The sequence below is a fragment of the Theropithecus gelada genome, chromosome 5 (assembly GCF_003255815.1).
Source record: "Theropithecus gelada isolate Dixy chromosome 5, Tgel_1.0, whole genome shotgun sequence".
Classification (NCBI taxonomy): Eukaryota; Metazoa; Chordata; class Mammalia; order Primates; family Cercopithecidae; genus Theropithecus; species Theropithecus gelada.
In genome coordinates this window covers 182673394-182693485 of record NC_037672.1, presented here as the reverse complement: position 1 = coordinate 182693485, position 20092 = coordinate 182673394, and the positions used below count along the sequence as shown (strand labels likewise).

The 20092-nt window shown below is 40.3% G+C and overlaps 1 protein-coding gene across 7 annotated transcripts in view; it reads left to right on the top strand.

Moving 5' to 3' along the window:
• Positions 1 to 20092, top strand: part of SORBS2 (sorbin and SH3 domain containing 2) — a 376136-nt gene that overhangs the window by 147436 nt on the left and 208608 nt on the right. The window contains exons 1-2 of one of the 7 annotated variants that reach the window (XM_025384770.1): positions 2370 to 2546; positions 4031 to 4114. The exons of 2 other annotated variants lie outside the window; for them this stretch is intronic. The gene's annotated coding sequence lies outside the window, so the exon portion shown is untranslated. Of the gene's footprint in view, positions 1 to 2369; positions 2547 to 3281; positions 4115 to 4675; positions 4843 to 4885; positions 5029 to 20092 lie in introns of those variants that run through there. 4 more of the 7 variants (XM_025384778.1, XM_025384776.1, XM_025384775.1 and 1 more) reach the window with 4 other exon arrangements.

Below are 20092 nucleotides of genomic sequence, written 5' to 3'. Positions count from 1 at the left end.
CACACACATTCTGTATTTTCATTTCATAATAAAAACCAAAAGAACTAGCATTGTGAATTATAGAGCTCCCTTTATATGTCAGTGGATGTCTTAATAACCTTCAATAATATCACAAATTTAATTATAATGTTTAAATATATGAAAAATACCTTTATGACCATGTTGTTTAAAATTTCACACTAAGGCAATCTCAATAGAGAAGACAGGCAAAAGCTATGAACAGAAAATTGACAGAAGAGGGAACCCCGAAAACCATCGAAAATGAAAAGATGTTCAATTTGTCAGTAATTAGAGAAACACAAATTAAAACAATAGTGAGCTATTACTCTGCACCTATTATGTTAGCAAAATTTTAAAACTAGATAATGCTAAGTGTCCTTGTCATATCTGATTGGACCAAGGCACAGGGCAGCCCACATATAAAGCTGCTGGCCACATAGGTGGGATCTCATTTGACTCAGAAAGATGGGCTGGAAAAATCATATTTGTCTCTTGGAAATCTGTATTTAGCACATTTTAAAACAAACACGTTCGGAAGGAGAATAAACATCAGGGACCCAGGCTAGGCAGGGCCTGAGGCCAGAGCAATGCCAATGGGCCTCAGTGCACCAAGTTACAAGGGGAGGGGCTTTGAGCAGGCGAAGGAGCCAAGAGCCTTGGAAGAACAGAGCTGCGGCAGAGTGATGTGTGAAGACCAGTAGAGATGCCGACAGACATACCACGGGGCAAAGAGCGGAAAGGGATTCGTCTCCGTTCCTGCCAGCTTCCCAGTTCTGGTTCAGGGATGCCTGGGGATTTCCAGTTCTCTTTGGAGAAGCAGTAATTGGAGGTATAGGGGAGGAGGAGATACAAGAAAAAGGATGAAGGCCTTCGAAATTCCAAAGGAAAATGACTTCAGAGATTTGTTTGTTTGTTTGTTTTGCTACTAAAAACAGAGACAGAGTCTCCCTCTGTTGCCAAGCTGGAGTGCAGTAGCGTGATCTCAGCTCACTGCAGCCTTGACCTCCCAGGCTCAAGCAATCCTCCTGCCTCAGCCTCCCGAGTAGCTGGGACCACAGGCGTGCATCACCATGTCTAGCTAATTGTTTGTTTGTTTGATTTTTTTTTTTTTTTTTTTTTGTAGAGATGGGGTCTGTTGCCCAGGCTGGTCTCAAAATCCTGAGCCCAAGTGATCCACCTGCCTCAGCCTCCCAAAGTGCTGGGAGTAAAGGTGTGAGCCATGGTCAGAGATTCTTATACCTTGCCAACCAATCAATCAAGTGTGAGGGTATAAAGACATTTTCAGAGATACAATGAAAAGAAAAGCCACCCTAAAACATCAAATGCACCTAGAGTTTTCTTGATATCCTTTTGTAACATGCCAGCGTTTTGTCAAAATCACTTAAGTTCTTCTGAAGTGATAAGTCAACAAATGGGTGATATTGAAAAGTGAATTAAAACACAGATTTCACACCAGCCAGTCATCAGTCCCTATTCATAGAGTGTTGTAGGTCCTCATTCAAAGGCATTGAGAAATTAGAATATTCCAAGCATGGAGGGCAAAGAAGACATGGACCAGATTGGCTTTCGGAGAGTAGACAGAACAGTCTGGGAGTCAGACATGAAAGGAGAACTGCTAAGAAGTCCCAGGGCGTGACAAGGCCTGTAATAGCAGAGGTGGACCCCAGTACAGGGGAGGCACAGAAGAGGTTGCTCAGACTCCACCTGGGAGAGTCACTAGCGAGGTGGTCAGTGCGGGCCAGGTGTTGGAAGATAAAAGGGGAGGCAGATTGGGATGGAGGTTCAACGTGCTGGGGCGAGGAACAGTCAGATTGAGAAGCTTTTAAATAGTAGCAGCATCTGCAGGGCAAGGAAGCGTAAAATGGTATGTAATTCAGGATTCTGAAATGTGGGCAGTGAAGAGTAGAATGGGAGGCTGAGGGTGAAGGCAGGGGGCACGGTCAGCAACAGCAAACGCAAAATCACTTCAGGGAAGGGAACTTCTGTGAGAAAAGGCAGGCTGGCTGGAGGCGATCCGAAGCAAGCGGTGAGGACTCTCCCGAGCAGGAAAGCACCACCCACTTGTCTGGCGGGGATATGCTGACCTTGGGTGGCCCAGACCTACCTAATGTCAGTTGGGTTGGGGAGGAAGGAGAGCGGGCATCCCCAAATCTACATCCACAGGATTCCTACGCAGCCAAAATTTGGGAATTAATACTGAAGGCAGGAGTGTTAACATGGGTAGGGAAACGCAATACTAACAGAATCCTAAATCAGTGACTACTTAGCAAATAGAACATCTGTATTTACAAGTCCAAAGTGTTAACATAACTATTTCAAACAGATTGCTAGAAACAAAAATAAATGGGACAGTGCCTTGGAAACATATCAGATAGAATATGACTGGTGAGACAGTCCTGAAAAAGAAGACAAGGCTGGGGGTTTTGTAGAAGATTGAAATTGTTCATGACATTAATCATCGTAGATTCCCAGAGGGGGTGAAATTTTATGAACGGGTGGAATGTGATCCATCTTACTAAGGAAATAAAACTATTCTTGCCTTGAAGGTAATGTTTAAAGTCAAAGAATTTTTAATTAGGTTCTGAGTTTTTAAAAAGAATTTTTAATTTACAAATGAGATTGAGTTAAAGAATCATTTTCACCGGCCGGGCGCGGTGGCTCAAGCCTGTAATCCCAGCACTTTGGGAGGCCGAGACCATCCTGGCTAACACGGTGAAACCCCGTCTCTACTAAAAAATACAAAAAACTAGCCGGGCGAGGTGGCGGGCGCCTGTAGTCCCAGCTACTCGGGAGGCTGAGGCAGGAGAATGGCGGGAACCCGGGAGGCGGAGCTTGCAGTGAGCTGAGACCCGGCCACAGCACTCCAGCCTGGGTGACAGAGCAAGACTCCGTCTCAAAAAAAAAAAAAAAAAAAAAAGAATCATTTTCTGCAGCAGAAACAATAGGATTTTTTAAAAAATCTATTTTAAATTGCATAAAAAGCATCTTAAAGTAATCAGATAAGTTGAGCCATAAGTAAATGGATATTTAAAGATCTTATTAAAATATTCTACCTGATTTAGTTATTATTCTGACCCTATATAGCAATTCCCAGGGTGTTGTTTCAGTTAAGTGGCTCTAAGATTATCATTTAAAAACAAAAAGTGTAACTCTCCGATTTGCAGCTCTCCACACTTACCCTGACTGAAGGCGGGGCTTGTTTGACAATGCTTCCAGTTAGGGTCTCTTAAGTGATTTGCATGTTATTAACCTGGATAGCCACTAATAGGGCTTCGCTTCCTCGATTTCATACACAGCCCTGGCTCATATAAAAAAGAGTTCTTCAGGAGAGCGGAAAAATCAGAGCACTTCCACTATCGGTGAAATGTGTAGAAAGATAGCAGAAGCTACCCTCCTCAAAAAAATGATGAGTTTGATGAAAAGAAATTAACAAGCTGTGTGGGTGTGCGGCACATGATCAGCCATGCTTGCTAAGTCTGTCTGTTGGTTGTTGCTATGGCTACGAAAAGCCAGTGGAACCCAATGAGCTGTCTGCAGCAGTGCTGAGAGGACCAGCCATTTTACTTATGGAAAACAGTGTGGCATATTCTGCTGAGCTTTACCCTGGAAGAAGCCTCTTTTATACATCTCTTCAGGGAAGAGAGAAGCAATGGGCATGTTAGTATACAATGATCACAGCCACGCAGGCCTGCAAGCTGCCGTTTGGACAGGCTGTTGACTGCTGTTCCAATTAGCTGATTGGAGAACGTGGAATGCAGAGTGATAATGCTGCGTATCTGCTATCAGGCAGCAGCACAGGTTTTTGTCTTGGGAAGGCAAGCTTTCCCTGCAATATTATCTCAGCAGCTCCCTAGCTGCTTACCCTGAAAACGAGGGATCCAAACGGAGGGTGTTGCCCTCTGCTAAGGCTGGTCCTGTGCGTGGTTGTAGCATATGAGCGGCAGGTCTGAAAAAGCAGGTGTGTGCTGGGACGGGCACTGGACTGGAACGCAGGCGGACGCTCTCGGGTTTACCTGCTTCCTGTTAACAGACTGTGGGCTCCCAGGGCATATGTCTGCACGCTGAGGCCGAGGCGGAGAAGGGGCTTCCTGGGCATCCCACCACACTGACAGAGGTAAGCTTTTTTGACCTTTTTGAAAGCACAGCATAAAAATAACTGGGGCAAAACTTGGCCTGAAAGATTTACATTGATTGTGTGATTTGGATTTACCAAACATACACAGACACACACACACACAAGGCACACACATTTCTAGAAAATAGTATCAGAGACATAGAGTGGTTTCAATGAATTTTGGTTCTAGCAATTGGAAGATAAAAAACATTACCGATATGCTTTGGGGTGTAAAACCAGTGTTTGCTGTTTGAACAGACTACGATAGCTTGTTCTGAACCGTCTTCACAGCCAACAACATTTCTCACTTGTGAACAATGGATTCTTTTGTGACCTGCACTTTGACTTGTATTCAGAGAACTACATGAAAAAGCAGTGGCACATAAATTGTGAAGCATTTCTTTTTAAGCCTCGTAAATGATTTATTTAACTCTTAACACACCTATGTACACATTTAAACTAAAGAATGCTGTTCTCTATGTAGGTCATAATAGCCAGTGGATTTTGTACTTGCTTACCCTGGACTGAGTGTCCTGGTGTCCTGTTTGATTTAGCTGGGGTAGTTGTAAAGCAAACAGTGTAGGTATTGGAAGCTGTTCACACCTCCTTCCCGAGTATCTGCATGCCTTGCTGGCCCAGAGCACAAGACCCCTATTGTGCTCCCCCGGCTCAGAATCCAAGGAAAGAAAGGAAGCGAAGTCTGTGCATTGAGCTGTAGGACAGCTGAGGTATGTGGCAGTAAAACTTCTTTTCTTGCACAATTTTTCTCACAAGCAGATAGGTTTCAGAGAGAGTGAAACCAAAAATACCACACACCTCATACAAATGTGCGCTCATACTTGCAGCAAATGTTTGCTGTCAGTTGCTTCATAATAACAGCACAGACCCTGAATTGCAGGAGGAATTGCCTTGTAGTGAGTATTTCCTTGATTTATAGTCTCTTAGGAACAAAGCTATTACTGTGGATTGAAACTGGTCAGTCAAATCAAAATCCCTGGTAAGGAAATGACCAAGTAAGGATCAGATTCTGTTTCAGCAAACATTTCAGCTTTACCCAGGTCAGTTCTTTTGTTATTTTGTTGTTTTGTTACCAAAAATGTCAGATCACTTATAATACTATTGAAATTATTTAATAAAAATGTTTGGTTGAAAACTTTGAATAAAACCCCTGTCTCCAAAAGATGGAATCTACCACGAAATTTAAAATAAGTAGTAACTGAGATCTACTTCTAAGAAGTTTGTTTTTATTTGCTACCTTTTTCCTCAAAAATCTGGATGACACGAGAGTCTCTTTAGAATTTTAAGTATAATTTTCACTGATAGATATGAGCATGAACCACCTGTTTCACAGATGCAGCTATGTTAATATGTCCTAAGATAAGAGAGTACTAAAGCATAGGAAAATAGTTTTCAAAACTTTTGTTCTAAATGTCAAAATAGTCAAACTATAAAGATACAGACTAAGAATCTCAGTGGAGCGAACCACGTTCAAATGTTTAATGATAAGTGTATGCCTATGTGGGTCATAGGGGATAAAATGGTGACACGACGGCCTTGTACTTCGTTATGTTTAACATTCAAAGGAAAACTAAATGAACAGACTTAATTCTGAGTCCAATTCTATGAGTAAAAATATCAGCTAAGTAAGTGATTCTATATGAGCTGAATGAAAGGTAGAGAAAATCTCTCTCCAGTTTAATTTCCTTCAAAGCTTTGCATTGCCAGAGGATTCCTTAGAATTGACACAGTGCAAAGACCTGCAGCAAGCACCTGATTTCCTGTTAATTTTTCTTGGGGGAGCCTTTAGAAGAATGAGGTGTAGAAATATCCAGGGCACACCTGACTGCTGTGTCTGTTGCCTTGATGGTGGCACCAGGTGAGACAAGAACCTTAGCCCATGGGAAGAATGGCACACACTTTATTCTTGTGCAATTTCTTTCCTGTTTGTATCCTTTTAAGATGACTTGCTATAAAAAGATGAGCATTTTAAGTTCAATTCTGCATAGCGCATCTACATGGTTAATAATTCAACAATTTTGAGAACCAGATTCAGAGACATAATCTCTATCTTTCAAGACTTAGCACCTTTGCTTATGGCTATTTTTAGACTCTTATTTTCTGCCACTTTCCAACTCTTCTGCTGGCAATATCAAATATTCCGGAATTTCCAAAACACACTGTATCAGACTTTTTTTTTTTTTTTTTTTTTTTTGCAAATGCAATGCCCCCTGAAGAGTCATTTCCTTTAAATCTCCCCTGCAGTGACAGCTGCTTTCATACGCCCTTCAAGTCCAGCTCAGACATCCCCCCACAAACTGTCCCCCACCCTGTTTGGCTGTATCTGAATCTTCTAACTTTCTGTCTACTGCACCATATTGCATTTGTCTCTGTTCACAGCCTTCCAGAGCTTTCCTGGCCTCTGATTCTAAAGTACTTTGTCCCGTGTCCAGAATTTGGCATTCAGACATTGTACTGGTAACTTCAGACTTCAATATTTTCCTGTTAGTTACTGTAAATATACACTTGACCTAGAAATAAAGTCCTAATACTGCCTTTTATCAAAGAAACTCAAAACATTTGAAAAACAATGAGGCTGTCATTTTTCTGCTTTAAAAATATGACTTCAGGACCCCAATTTCATGAAAGCTACAACTGTCCTATAATAGATCCAAATTTCCTGAGGGAAAATTTTACAATGTATGTTTTAAACAAAACAACTTGAATGTTTTAGTATATGGATAATAGTATTTTTCTATCCATAGCTATTATAAAATGTATAGAAAAATCCCTATTACAAATTTGTTGTGGAATCAGACTATTTAGAACTAATGCCGAATTGATGATGATTAGCAGCCAATTATAATGTAAGACACTTACGAAGTGGTTTTTCATGCTGAAACCAGGAGAAAGTAAAGGTCGTAAACTGGAAAGAGATTAAATAATTGAAACGAAGTCTACAATAGCAGCATTTCTTTTAATGTTCCTAAATAAACTAAAAGGTGACTGGAAATCACTAGTTATGTTACACTAGTTATGTTACCCTACAACTTGAGTACCTGGGTGAGGCAGCGAATATTCTCTTAGTGTCACACTTGACATAGGTATAGGTTTGGTTATAGATACTTCCTACCCTCTGTTCCATATTAGATAACATTATTATTATTTTTTAAATAAGCCTGATTTCAGTAGTCTTTTTATGAAAAAGCTACCACAATCAAAAATAAAAATGTACCCATAATTTTATGAAGAAGTTATACATAATTCCTTGTCTTTAAGAGATCTGTGTTGAAAGCAAAAGTTCTAATTAATACTGTATGAATTTTTGCATATAAAGTAGAACTGATGAGGAAGTTTAAAATGTCCTGATATTTGGAATGAGAAAGTGAAATATTTAGGAAATTATTTAAATTCATATTTCTAGACATTATGGCATTCATTCCAGCATTGAGTTTTCCAATAAAAGTAAGATAAATAGCAATTCTTAATTATCATGCTGTCCTTTAAAGCTTTATTTTGGCTATCTTCCAGCTGATTTTAGTGTACAGCATGCTATAATTAAATAATAGCTAAAGATGGAATTGGTTCTATTCATCTTAAGGACTAATCATGTTTAATCAATTATTTTAAATTGTATACAGTAATTAGATTTCAGAAACCATGATTTTGTAATATGCCTGGACTGTTTCTAACATTTTCTATTTTAAGTCACTCACAACGTTTTTAAAGGCCTCAGTTATGTCTAACTACATTGATAGTGTAATGAAATGAATTGCACTTGGATTTTATAAAGAAGAGTTGTGATATATGATTGTGTTAGATAACTTTCTGCAAGTTCCTCAAACTAACAATTTAATTATGGATATGCTTATTAAATTCTAAACTGCTACTGTCAAGTGGAAAAATACAGATAAACATGATTTCAAAATATGTTTTTCTGTATTATTTCTGAAAAACTCAAGATGTACATGTAGTTAAAAGGAAACCCTTCTGTAACTATTGAGTTCTGAATATTGGCAAATAAGAATTTCAGCTTAAGTTCAATTAAGATGATATTTGCTGAATAAATGACAGGCAACCAGCAAAGACAGGTTTTTCTTTTGGTGTTTTGCAGCGTGATATATCCATAGGGCGCGCTACCACACTTCCCTACACCCTGACCTTCAAAACTGAAATCTACTAGTTTACCAAGTAGGAATTTTGGCCAAAAAAAGCAGTGGTTTCCTCTTCCCTATACAGGTGAGGCTTCCATAAATTCAGCACTAAATTCTGTTCCTTCGAGAAGCATGATTTGATCAAAAATTCAGAAAGCTTTCACTTTCCTGAATCCAATCAAGGGTCTTACTTTCAAAGAAAACTTTCCCACCTCAAAAACACAAAAACAAAATAAAAAAGAAAGAAAACAAAAAGCCCTGGTAATGTTCTCATTATAGTTTCTAATTTATCTTTATATATTCATATTATAATTTAGGGAAATTTATTTGTAATAAAGAACGTTAGTTGAAAGTCTCAGTGATTTTTTTTTTCTGCTCATTTATACTGTTGCCTGCTTATTAAATTTTTGATTTTTAAAATTCAATTAGAAATTCAGTTTTTCTCTCTTCCCTCTGAGGTGTTTTCCCAGTGCTTAAATTACAAATCTTATAATGAATTATATCCTCTGCTTTGCATGGGAGAGTTCATCCAATCCATTATTAGAAATAATTCTTCTTTTCCGGTTCCTTGTCCTAGTACATTTTTTCTGGAATAGTTGAACTTGAGGACAGGGGCAACATACACCTGTCAGGTTCCAAATCTTCTGATGGTCTATTCAATTCAGCATCCCTCAGAGACTAATATAGCTGCAAGGATCAGCTGCAAGGAGTCCAATGAACTATAGCAAAAATAGGCTGCTAGCCAAGAGCTGTGCCACTTGTGAAGATCCTATAAGAAAGAGTACAAGCATGGGATGCTGTGAAGAATGGCAAGTGTTTTAAATGCACAGAAAAAAAAAATACATTCAAATGAGATTGTAGCTATGTTGGAGAAAATTTATTAGTAGAAATGTTCATGCTAGTCTCCTGTAAACAGAAGTCCCTGTACTTACTTCCCGCCGAGGACAGCTGGCTTCTTGGAGGCACTGAGTCCTCTGAAGAGGTGACAGCACAGAGGCCACAGCCTGGCTGGCGGAGACACACTTCATTAAGCCTTCGGCTGCACGGAGAATCCTCTTCACCTATTCAGAGGAGTCAGTGACTTCTGCCTCATTGGGTCTTTTTAATACCAGATCTTTCTACTTCATACAGGTGGCCTACACTTTATACCACCAAACAATGAGAGTTTAAGAAAGCGACACTCGGCTGCTTAAAGTGAGCCTTCTTGGTAGATTATCAAGATGCCTTTACACCTAATTATTTCAGTTCTCTGTGCTAAAGTTAACAAGGGAAAGGAGATTAGATAACAATAACCTCCGCTGTACTTGTGCTAACTGTGTCATCTGGTGCAGGGTTTGAGCGCTTCCCAAAACGCGTACATTTAACCTGTCAGATGTATTCTTGCACTATAGTAAATACTATGTGTTTTAATTTGCTCAATATCTCAAAATCCAGGTTTCACAATTTCTATAGCATAGTATTACTAGGAGTTAAGATGCAAATGGTGTAACTACTTGGTTGCTCTGCTACAGTGTGAATAGACCGGTGTTGTTTGATGTACCTAGAGCACCAGACTTAAACCAGTTTACGCAAAGGGAGGTCAGGAGAGTGGTGAATGGCGAGAGAATGGAAAAAGGTACAGGTTACTTCTGCAGAACAAAAGTTACAGGGAAAATCAACTCGCTTTAGAATGGCAGCCGGAACAGACAGGCCCTCAGCAAACAGGTCAACATACTGCATATTCAGTCAGTATTTGATGAATGAATGAATGGCTTACAGCAACCAGATCTTCCCCAGTGTTGTGCTCATGCTAACACAAGATTAGAAAATGCTCTTTGAATTTAGAGATAAAGTGACAATTCAGACATTTTTCTGATTTTTTTTTAAATCATAAAACAAAGGAGGAGAAAAAACATATGAAAAATTTTAAAAGGCTATTATTAAAAATATATAGATATATAGTCTCCCTGGTGAGAAGCGCTATACTTTAACAATTATATAAGACAGAAATATTACCAGAAGCATAGATAAAGCTCAAATGCAGCACATCATATAGTGAATAATTCAGAAGAGAAGAAAAACTGATTTCTAATCTCTACTTTTTTTAAAGCCTCTTGGTACGGTCACATTCATCAAGAAATATAATCAACCTAAAGAGTTAAAATTTTCTTTTTTAAAATAAGAAAGAAAAGTTTAAATCCAGAGTTGTAAAATTGAAGATCTTTATTTTAAGGCTTTAGAATATAGTTGAACAGAGAGTTCAAGATAGAAAGAGGTATCAGTCTGGGAAGATCTTTTCAAGTTAAAAAAACCATAGAAGCTGCAAGACCTTATATAGTCAATCAAAATATCTGCTTCTGATTTAACTCAAGAAAACAATAGAAACCTATTAACTAGTTTCAATCAACTACGCAAAAGATTATTCAAAAAAATGTTCAATTTGTTCACTCCAAAGGATATTGATAGTAATAATAATTTAGATAGATTTTACTCTGTACTAGCTACTATCCCAAGAGTTTTATGTATATTAACTTTTAATGAAAAATCTGGAAAATCACAAAATCTACAATACCAAATACTAAAAAGTAGGGACTTTTAAGGACATTTACATTGGAATTTCTCAGAAACATTTTCTGCAATCTTAAGTTATTTCCCAGAGTGGGATTTAACAAACGTCACATTTAATCACTTTGTCTTAGATGCTCCGATACCACTTTACATATTGTATTATTTTTATATCATGTTAATGAAGTTTTTTGACGTGTCCAATCTTCCCATGTGAAAGTGACCTCCATGGGAGAGCCGTGTTGTTTACGTGTTTTTACCCATCATCTTGCCATGTCCACTACCAAGACTGAATGAAGGAAGGGTGAATAACTAGGCCAAGCAGGTTATTGTAATAAATAAAATTTACACCCGAGGAAAGGGACGTGGTGAAAGCACTGTAAACTGTGTGTAATTCCATGTGACTTTCATCATGAGAAAACTAATCTGGTCTACGTATCTTTAAATGTTTGTTTTGTTATGGATTCTTTGTTTGTTTTTGGTTAGTGTGCTTTTTGGATAAAACACTAAGCTAAATATCAAAGCAACCCTTTTTAAGTCATCGAGACTTTTTCAACAGAGGAAATCATGACGCAACCAAAAATGATTTGGCTCATTTAAACCACTTGTAGAATTTTTCCTCAGAATTTAACCTTTTGAACAACTTAACTACGCATGAGTTATGTCTGACAGTTAAGAAAATAATAAAAATATGAGAAGGCATACTTATCTTCTTTGTCAGAGAAACCATATCTATTTTGGGAAAAGGGCTTTCTTAGGGCAATAACTCAGATGACTGATAATATATCCTGAATTCTTTCACACTCACTTTATTTAGAAACATAACTTTTTATATGATATGTGTTCTGAAATCTGATTATATCACTCACTGACTTCCTTTCCACCACAGATTTAATTTTACAAGACTAATATAACTCATTTATATAATGATTAATATGGCTTTTTTAATTAAAAAAAGTCTTCCTTCTAACGTGTGCCAAGAAGTTTGACTACATTTTAAATTAATTTTTAGATTTATTGGCAGAAGAGCAGAATCACCCTCATGTTATAAAAGCAAATGACAATCAAAGCCATAAATAACATAGTTTAGTTTGAAAACTCACCTTCCTGTTGACCCGAAGTCCCAAATGTCCTGTCAGTGCTTTATATTGATAGTTATCTGGTAAAATGATTGGATCTATGTATTACTATGTGGTATAATATTACATCATAATGATTTTCAACCCCAAGCTTGTGCTTCCTTTGAAGATCGAATTAGGAAAACATACCCTTAACACTGTGCCTCACCTTTTGTGGCTCTGGTATTTAATTTTGCAACTGTCAAGAACAAAAAGATTATGATCATAAAATTATGTTTCCTGGGGAATGTTCTGTTTATGAACTGCCTCATTCCCAGGCTCCTCAGTCATGGTATTGTCTTCTGCCTTTAGCCCAGCCTGTGAGAAGAGGTGTTGGATTTGCATGGTGCAGAAAAGGCCTGAGAGGAGGACAGAACAGGAGCTTAAGGATAGGACCCAGAGTGACTCTGGCCCTTTAAGTATTTGTTACCAATGGGATCACTCAACCACTAGAGCTTGTGAGTTCAGTAGGAATTAGGAAAAGTGTTGCTTTGAAATTCAAATGTTTCTATTTCCAATCAAAAGCAAAGCATTGGAGAAATCTGCATACACTCTAGTTAACCCCTCAGAGAGTGAAAGAGTATTTTATTTGGTCAGCAAAACAGAATGGCCCCTTGTTGATTGACATGGAGAAATATCACCCCTTTAAACGTCAGATTATTAATTTGTCAGTGCATTCTCTTGGGAAATCAGAATTTCATCTGGCAAGTGTCATGACAGGTGACAAATGATTTTTAAGACTGTCACCAAACTATATCTGCCCAACAAACAGATCAGTACCATGAGTTCCTAACTGCCAAGTGGCCCACAGTATCTGCAGTTTGCCTTCCTGGTAGATGGGCTTGAGCAGGCGATGACGAGTTCTCTGCTCTCCTCTTCCAGACCTTGAAGACTGTTGTCCCATTTGTTAGTATGTTAATGTAAGTTAGCTGCTGTGTCCTTTCTAATTTGTTTGGTATTGAAAGGATGGTCTTGATAGGGAAAGTAGAGAATGAGAAAGACCTAAGTTCTGGGTAAAACATAACGAGTGGCCAGACCCAACTGTGGATGTCGAAATTGTAACTGTATATTAAAAAAAGATACTTGCATTTTCACATCATTTGCTTATTCATTTATTACACATCCATCAAGGACCTCCTATGTGTTTAGAGTGGAGGAAAAGATGAGAAAATAAGCCAGGAAGTCATTGAAAGAGCTTACAGTTTAGTGCAGGAAGACAGGAACGCTACTTACTATAATTTAAGATAGAAGGTGATGGAGTGCTATAAGGGAGATATAATCAATGCATTTATTTATTTCTTCAAAAGACATGCACAGAAGTAACTTATACAATAAAGAAACTCTTTGATCATCTCAAGCGATGGAGTTCCAGAAGATGATAATACATTGCTCAGAGAAGGGAAGTTTCTTAGAGGATCAGGAAAGATGAATTAGAGAAAATGGTATTTTAATTGGGGCTTGAACAAGGTGGGAGTTTGACAATAGTTTGGAAATGCAAGCTTTGTAGCATCAAGAATTGTTTTATACAACTCACATTTATTTGGCATCCACTCAGTGCTTTCATGTAAATTGTTGAGTCTGGCTCAACAACTCTGGGAGGTACGCACTATCGTCACTGTTTCACATGAGAAAAGAAGAAACTGAGGCTCAGGGAAATGCTCATTGGGTTTTACCTGTTATGAGTCAGTGGCCAACTTTGAGATGAACTTTTTGGAAAGAACTTTGTTCTTGACAGTTGCTAAAGTGCTGAGATTAAAGCACACGGAAAGATTAAGAACTCTGTTTACAACTTACGAGCATCTCTCTCACACACACACACACACACACACACACACACATAATTCAGTTAAAAAATGAGCAAAGGGCTAAAATAGTTTTCCAAAGAAGACATACAAATGGCAAACAGGCATATGAAAAGTTGTTCAACATCACTAATCATCACGGAAATGCAAGTTAAAACCACAATGAGACACCACCTCACAGGTGGCTATCACCCAAAAGTCAAAAAAGGTAACGAGTGTTGGTGAGGATGTGGAGAAAAGGGAGCCCTTGTAAGCTGTTGATGGGAGTGTAAATTGGTACAGACATTCTAAAAAATTGTGCAGTTTCCTCAAAACATTACAACTAGAACTACCATATGATCTAGCAACCCCACTTCTGGGTATACATACAAAGGAAATGAGTAAATATGGAAACAGCCTAAGGACCTGTCCATGGGTGAATGGATAAAGAAAATGTGGTATATATACAAACAATGGGAAATTATTCAGCCCTAAGAAAGAAGAAAATCCTGCCATTTGCAACAACATGTATGAGGACATTATGCTAAGTGAAACAAGTCAGACAGAGAAAGACAAATACTGTATAATCTCACTTACATGTGGAGTCTAAATGTTGATCATAGAAACAGTCAAATGAGTGGTGGTTGCCGGGAATTGGTGGGGGGAGGAAAATGAGGTCAAAGGGCACAGACTTTCAGTTATAGGACAAATAAGTTCTGAGGATCTCATGCAGCATGGTGACTGTAGTTAATAAAACCGCATTGCACACTTGCAGCTCGCTAGGGGAGTAGATCCTAAATGTTCTTACCATACACAAAAAAGATAACGATGAGAAGTGATCACTAACTTGATTGTGGTGATCATTTCACAGTACACACATCAAAGCAGCCCGTGGTGCACCTTAAATGTCTGCAGCTTTGTCAATTATACTTCAATACATCTAGGGAGAAAATGGAGTATGTTTCTAAGGGTGTGGAAGCAACAGGTGCAACTAGGAAATAAAAGGATGGAGGGGGCCCAGCTAAGAGAGCAGAAAGAAAAGAGGAGAGAGGGAGAGAAGTGAAGAAATGGGTTTGTGATGGCAAAGAGCTAAGCCCACACAGAGCCCTGGGGAAGGCACCAGCAGCAGAGAAGAAAGTTGCAAGGGAAGCAGGGCTACCCCAGCAGCAAGATCCCAGGGAGGGCAGCAAAGAGATAGGCCCAGGGACCAAGGCCAGCCCAGCTGACAGAGGGCAGACTGCGACCTCTGGGACACTGGAATGAATTGAGCAATGAGCTCCACTGCTGAGAGCCAGAAGGATGGTCAGAGAAGTTCCCAGCGGCCGCCCAGGAACGGCACTGACTCACACTCTCCTCCTTTATATACTGCGTCTGAAAGTCAAAGACGCATTTAAAATTATTATATAAATCTCTGTGACTTAGAAAGTCTGATATAGGTGAGATTTCTTGGATTCAGTCTTTTTCATTGAGGAGAATATGTTATAGGATGATTGCTAATGGTTAGAAGCATGAACTTTTTTGTATGTTTTTTGAGATGGAGTCTCGCTCTGTGGTCCAGGCTGAAGTGCAGTGGTGCGATCTTGGCTCACTGCAACCTCCACCTCCCCTGGCTCAAGAAATTCTCCTGCCTCAGCCTCCTGAGCTGCTAGGATTACAGGCGTGCACCACCATGCCCAGCTAATTGTTGTATTCTTAGTAGAGATGGGTTTCACCATGTTGGCCAGGCTGGTCTCGAACTCCTGGCCTTAAGTGATCCGTTCTTAACCTCCCAAAGTGCTGGGATTACAGGCGTGAGCCACTGCACATAGAAGCATGGACTTTGGACTCACACATTGTCGGGTGGGAGTTCTGGTTTAGAAACCTGATTGCAGTGAAGTGAGCCGAGGTACAAAACCCCCTATGCCACAGTTCCCTCATCTAAATGAGTGTCGCCATAGTCCCAGGCATTAAAGACACGTGTGTTGGACATCGACGAGAGCACTGCATCTGACATAAAGAAGGGTCTCACACACGTCAGCCACTGCTGGTGTTGGTTTTTCCTGGGAGTTTATAGAAAGACTGTCTTCCGAATTCCCGTGCTCTAGTTACTCGTCTCTAAGTAAACTCTGGAGTCTTGAGAAGTCATGCGCGTGTGTAGTTTAAGGGATGAGCAGCTGCTTCTGCCACTCTTCAGGGAGATCCTAGGCACCACTACAGTTCGTGTGAAGAGTAAGTCTCAGTGGCCTCAGCGGGACTCTAATGCTCATCCTACCATTTGCAGTGTTCGATCTGTGATGTTAAAAGACTCAGGCTTCCCCTCTTACATACTATTTGTTAGAAAACTCCCCAAACTATGTGCCCGGTCTGCTACCACTGTAGCCAGTGTCACTGGGCATCTCACTATTCTCTGACTGTAACTGGTACCACAGCATCAACAGGTTCTCTAGAACGCAGACAATAGAAAGGAGTTGCTGGATTTGTCAAACTGTAAGTGGATCTAATGCTTATCGTTTTGGCCTGTTGGGTGGCTCTTCTTGGTGGAAGGTTCACAACCTGTCACTGACTCCAGAGCTTCTACTTACCAATTTCAGAAAACTGGGTTTAGAGTGTTTCCTCTGAGTGTTCCTTCATGAGCTTTTACGAGGCGAAGTCTCCTTCCCTATTTCCAAGATGGATACTTTGGGAAGGTAACACGTTCCCGTTCTCAAATTGATGTCAGTACATTTATGTTACATTTTTCTCTAGTTTCGTAGCAGTGAGGGAATAATGGGAATTTATATAAACAAAGCACGTGAGTATTTCAAGTTAAAAAAAAAAAAAAAGAAAGAAAAAGACTTAGGCTCCTGGGTGGATCAGGCCAGTGGGTCGATGGTGATGCTGTTAACCAAAGTGGGAATGGAGAAGACCTGGTTTGCTTTGATTTTGATATCAGGGCAAAAACGTTGAGACACGTAGAACTTTCTATCTTTGCTGGAAACACTGGTGAGCAGTGGGCAGTGCTGTTCTGGTTATCAGAAAGAAGTGGGGCAAATCGGGGCCTCACAGGTAGCCTAATTCAAGATATGGACTGAGGGTTGTATATATATAGCTTAATTAAGCATATATACTAGCCTTCAAGAGCCTTTTTTCTGATAAGAACATGTTTAATTATTAAAAGACTATGATGATGTCTTTTAAGTCACCCTGCAAAGAAAGAGCCACATTTTTAAAAAACGAGGAGTTGTAAAAAGCTGTTAAGTGTGGTTGTAAGTACACTTAGGTTAAATGTTGAAACTGCCTCCATGAGTTTTTTTCTGCTTGTCACACATGAATTTTAAAAGCAACTCGTAATCTTTTTTTCTTTGTTTAAAAAAGTAATACAGGATTTGACTGGCCTAAATGTCATTATCAGGAAGAAATAATGCAAGTTAAAAAAAACCCAGGATATTGGGCCAATTTTAGTGATTTTACAGAGTTTGATACTGAGCAAAAGTTACTTATTTTCTGTTGAAGTTGTTAGAATTGCAAGTTTATTCTGGAAAAAATAAATAAGGATTAAGATAATACAGTGTCCCAAAGAGTTGTGGGAGGATTGAATGGATTATGTATTCTAATTGTGCAGGGCGAGGTCTGGCGTGTGGGAGATGCTGAACAAATGTGAGCGGGCATTACTATCATTCTTGGTGTATGCATGCGTTCATGTAAAAGGCACACACTGTGCACCTCTATTCTCCAGGCTGTGTATGTTCAGTGGTGACTAGTCAACTTGCTGCTCTTGGTGACTGTTCAGTCTTTGGGATGAGGGAGGGGAAACTGATAATCCTGCAGCAGCACAAGTGCCGAGGCAGAGGGAAGGCACAGAGTAGGGTGTGACTGACCCTCCTGGGCAACTTCAGTGTGTGCATGGTGAAGGCAGGGGCTTTAGATGGAGAAAGCATTGTCTGCAGGTGAACACGGCATGAAAGCATGTTGCAGGCTGGGTGGTGCGTCTGGAAAGTAGGAACAGTGGGGAGAACCGGGCATGGGGTGGTGTGGGGGGAATAGAAGAGCTTTGCAGTCACATAAACTTGGAATTCATTCCCAGCTCTGTATTGCTAACTTGGTCTTGGGGAACAGGCTCCTAGGCTTTTCCTATTTCCCTACTTAGGGGGAAGAGATAATAGCGCTTACATCTGAGTATTATCATTAGGATTAAATGAGATTATTGCAAAATGACCGGCATAGCGCCTGGCACATCAGAGGCGCTATTGTGCCTATTTTAGAATGAATGAATGGTCACCTATGCCTATTTTTGTCATCAGCATCAGGATCAGCATCATGTTAAGTAGTTTGGGTTAATTCTTTAGGGAAAAAAAAAAGAGAGAGAGAGAGAGGGAGAACCATTGGAGCTTCTTTATAGAGGAAAAGTAATGATCATATTTGTGGGTGAAAAATATGTAACCGGTAGCAGTATCAAATTAAATGAAGAGCACAGGAAAAGATTATGAAAAGATGGTGTCAATGAATTAGACAGGAGAACACCCTGGGCATGAGCTAAGGTGATGGGGCTGGGAGAAACGAGCGAGGAATGTGATCAGTCAGGCCCTGCTCTGTGTCAGTCGCTCTTCTAAGTGTCTGGAACGCGTCTGAAACAGTGACTGCCACACAGTCTTCAAAACAGGCAATTCTACTTGAGTGTGATGCTGCGCTGCTAGAGGTGCCCGGGATGCAGAGTGAGGGAAATCTGGGGGTACCCGTGGCTTGTGGAGGAGCCTCTCAGGTTTCTCTGAAGAAGTGCGTGAGGTGGGGCCTAAGAATATGTCCACATTCGCCCTGGAAGCTGCCCAGCCCCGCCGTGACCAGGGAACAGCGTGGCCACAGCGCCCAGGCATGGAGTGATGGATTCTGAGCCCTGGGAGCCATTGGTATGGCTGGAATGCAGGATGCCCAATATGGAGAGATAGTGAGTAAAATCGGGCAAGCAGACTAGAGCCAGATGGTGGTGCCACTGTGTCACCCTAAGCTAGATGGGAAGGCCCTGAGACATTTCAAGCAGGAAGGTGACGTAGGATTTCCTTTATAAGGCAGCTACTCTGGTGTGAGAGCACCCCTGAGGTAGGGTGGGAATGAATTCAAGAATTTCACATAGGGCCAGGTGGGGTGGCTCATGCTTGTTAATCCCAACACTTTCAGAGGTAGAGGCAGGAGGATTACTTGAGCCGAGGAGTTTGAGACCACCCTGGGCAACATAGTGATCCCGTGTCTACAGGAAAATTTAAAAAAAAAAAGGGAATTTCCCATAGGAGGACAGTACAGTAATCCAGGAAGAGGGTGAATGGCCCAGCTAGGACAGGACAGTACAGTAGAGCTGGGGGGAAGTGCTGGCGTGGAGAGATTGTGGAGACAGAACCAACAGTTCTCAGTCGGCATTTGGGAGTAAAAGCAGGCTATGGTTTGATTACCAGGTTTCTGTCTTGGGAAAATAAGATATGGAAAAAGCATTTTGGGGGAAGAAGATAGTGAAGTTGGTTTGAGACTTTCTGAGATGGAGATGCAGGTGGAACACTTACATGGATATGTGGTTTAAAAAAAAAAAAAAAAGGTCTAGACCAATAGAAATATATTGAGCAGCAAACAGAAGCCACATATGTAATAATTTTTAATGTTCTATCAGTCACATTTTAAAAAGTAAAAATAAACAGATGCCACCAACTTTTATAACATTTTTAACCTGGTACAACCAAAATATTAAGATTTCAACAGTATAAAAAATAGTAACGACTTACTTGACATTCTTTTTTGTTTTATATATCTAGCGTGTATTTTACAGGATAACACATTTCAGTGCAAGCGAGCCAAGTGCCCAGGAGCCATACGTGGCCCGTGGCTGCCATGTAGACCTTCAGAGGCTGGGCAGGAGGTGTCTGCTGGAGAGTGACTAGGATAAAAGCCTTCTCTGAAGGTGCAGATCCAAGAGAGCTGATGCAGGGAGGGTGCAGCGGAGGTGCACTTGTCCCAGCGGCAGGAGAGAGGAAGGAATTGCCGAAGCTGCCCCGACCTCATTCTTCTATTTTTGAGGGTGTAGGATGTGAGATTGGAGTCTCAGAAATGTTGGGAACTTTGTTTATCTCTGTTGGAATTTACACAATCAGAACCTGCTATATAAATTTGCAGGGCCCAGCGCAAGATGAAAAGGCAGTTCCAAAATTATGATGAGTAAGTTATAGATGCTGACAGCAGGGTATCGAACAGAACACCTGGCCGTTGTAAGCACAGGGGCCGTGCACATGCTCAGTTTGCAAGCTCAGGAAGCCCGCCCTGTACACACCACTTGCGTTTTTAGGCATCATCTGTGAACACAGTTTACTTAGTGAGATGATTAATGACTTTGGGCTACTGTGGGGTGTTGCTGCTGGGAGCCACTCTTCCTGGCTGGAGGTGAAAGCA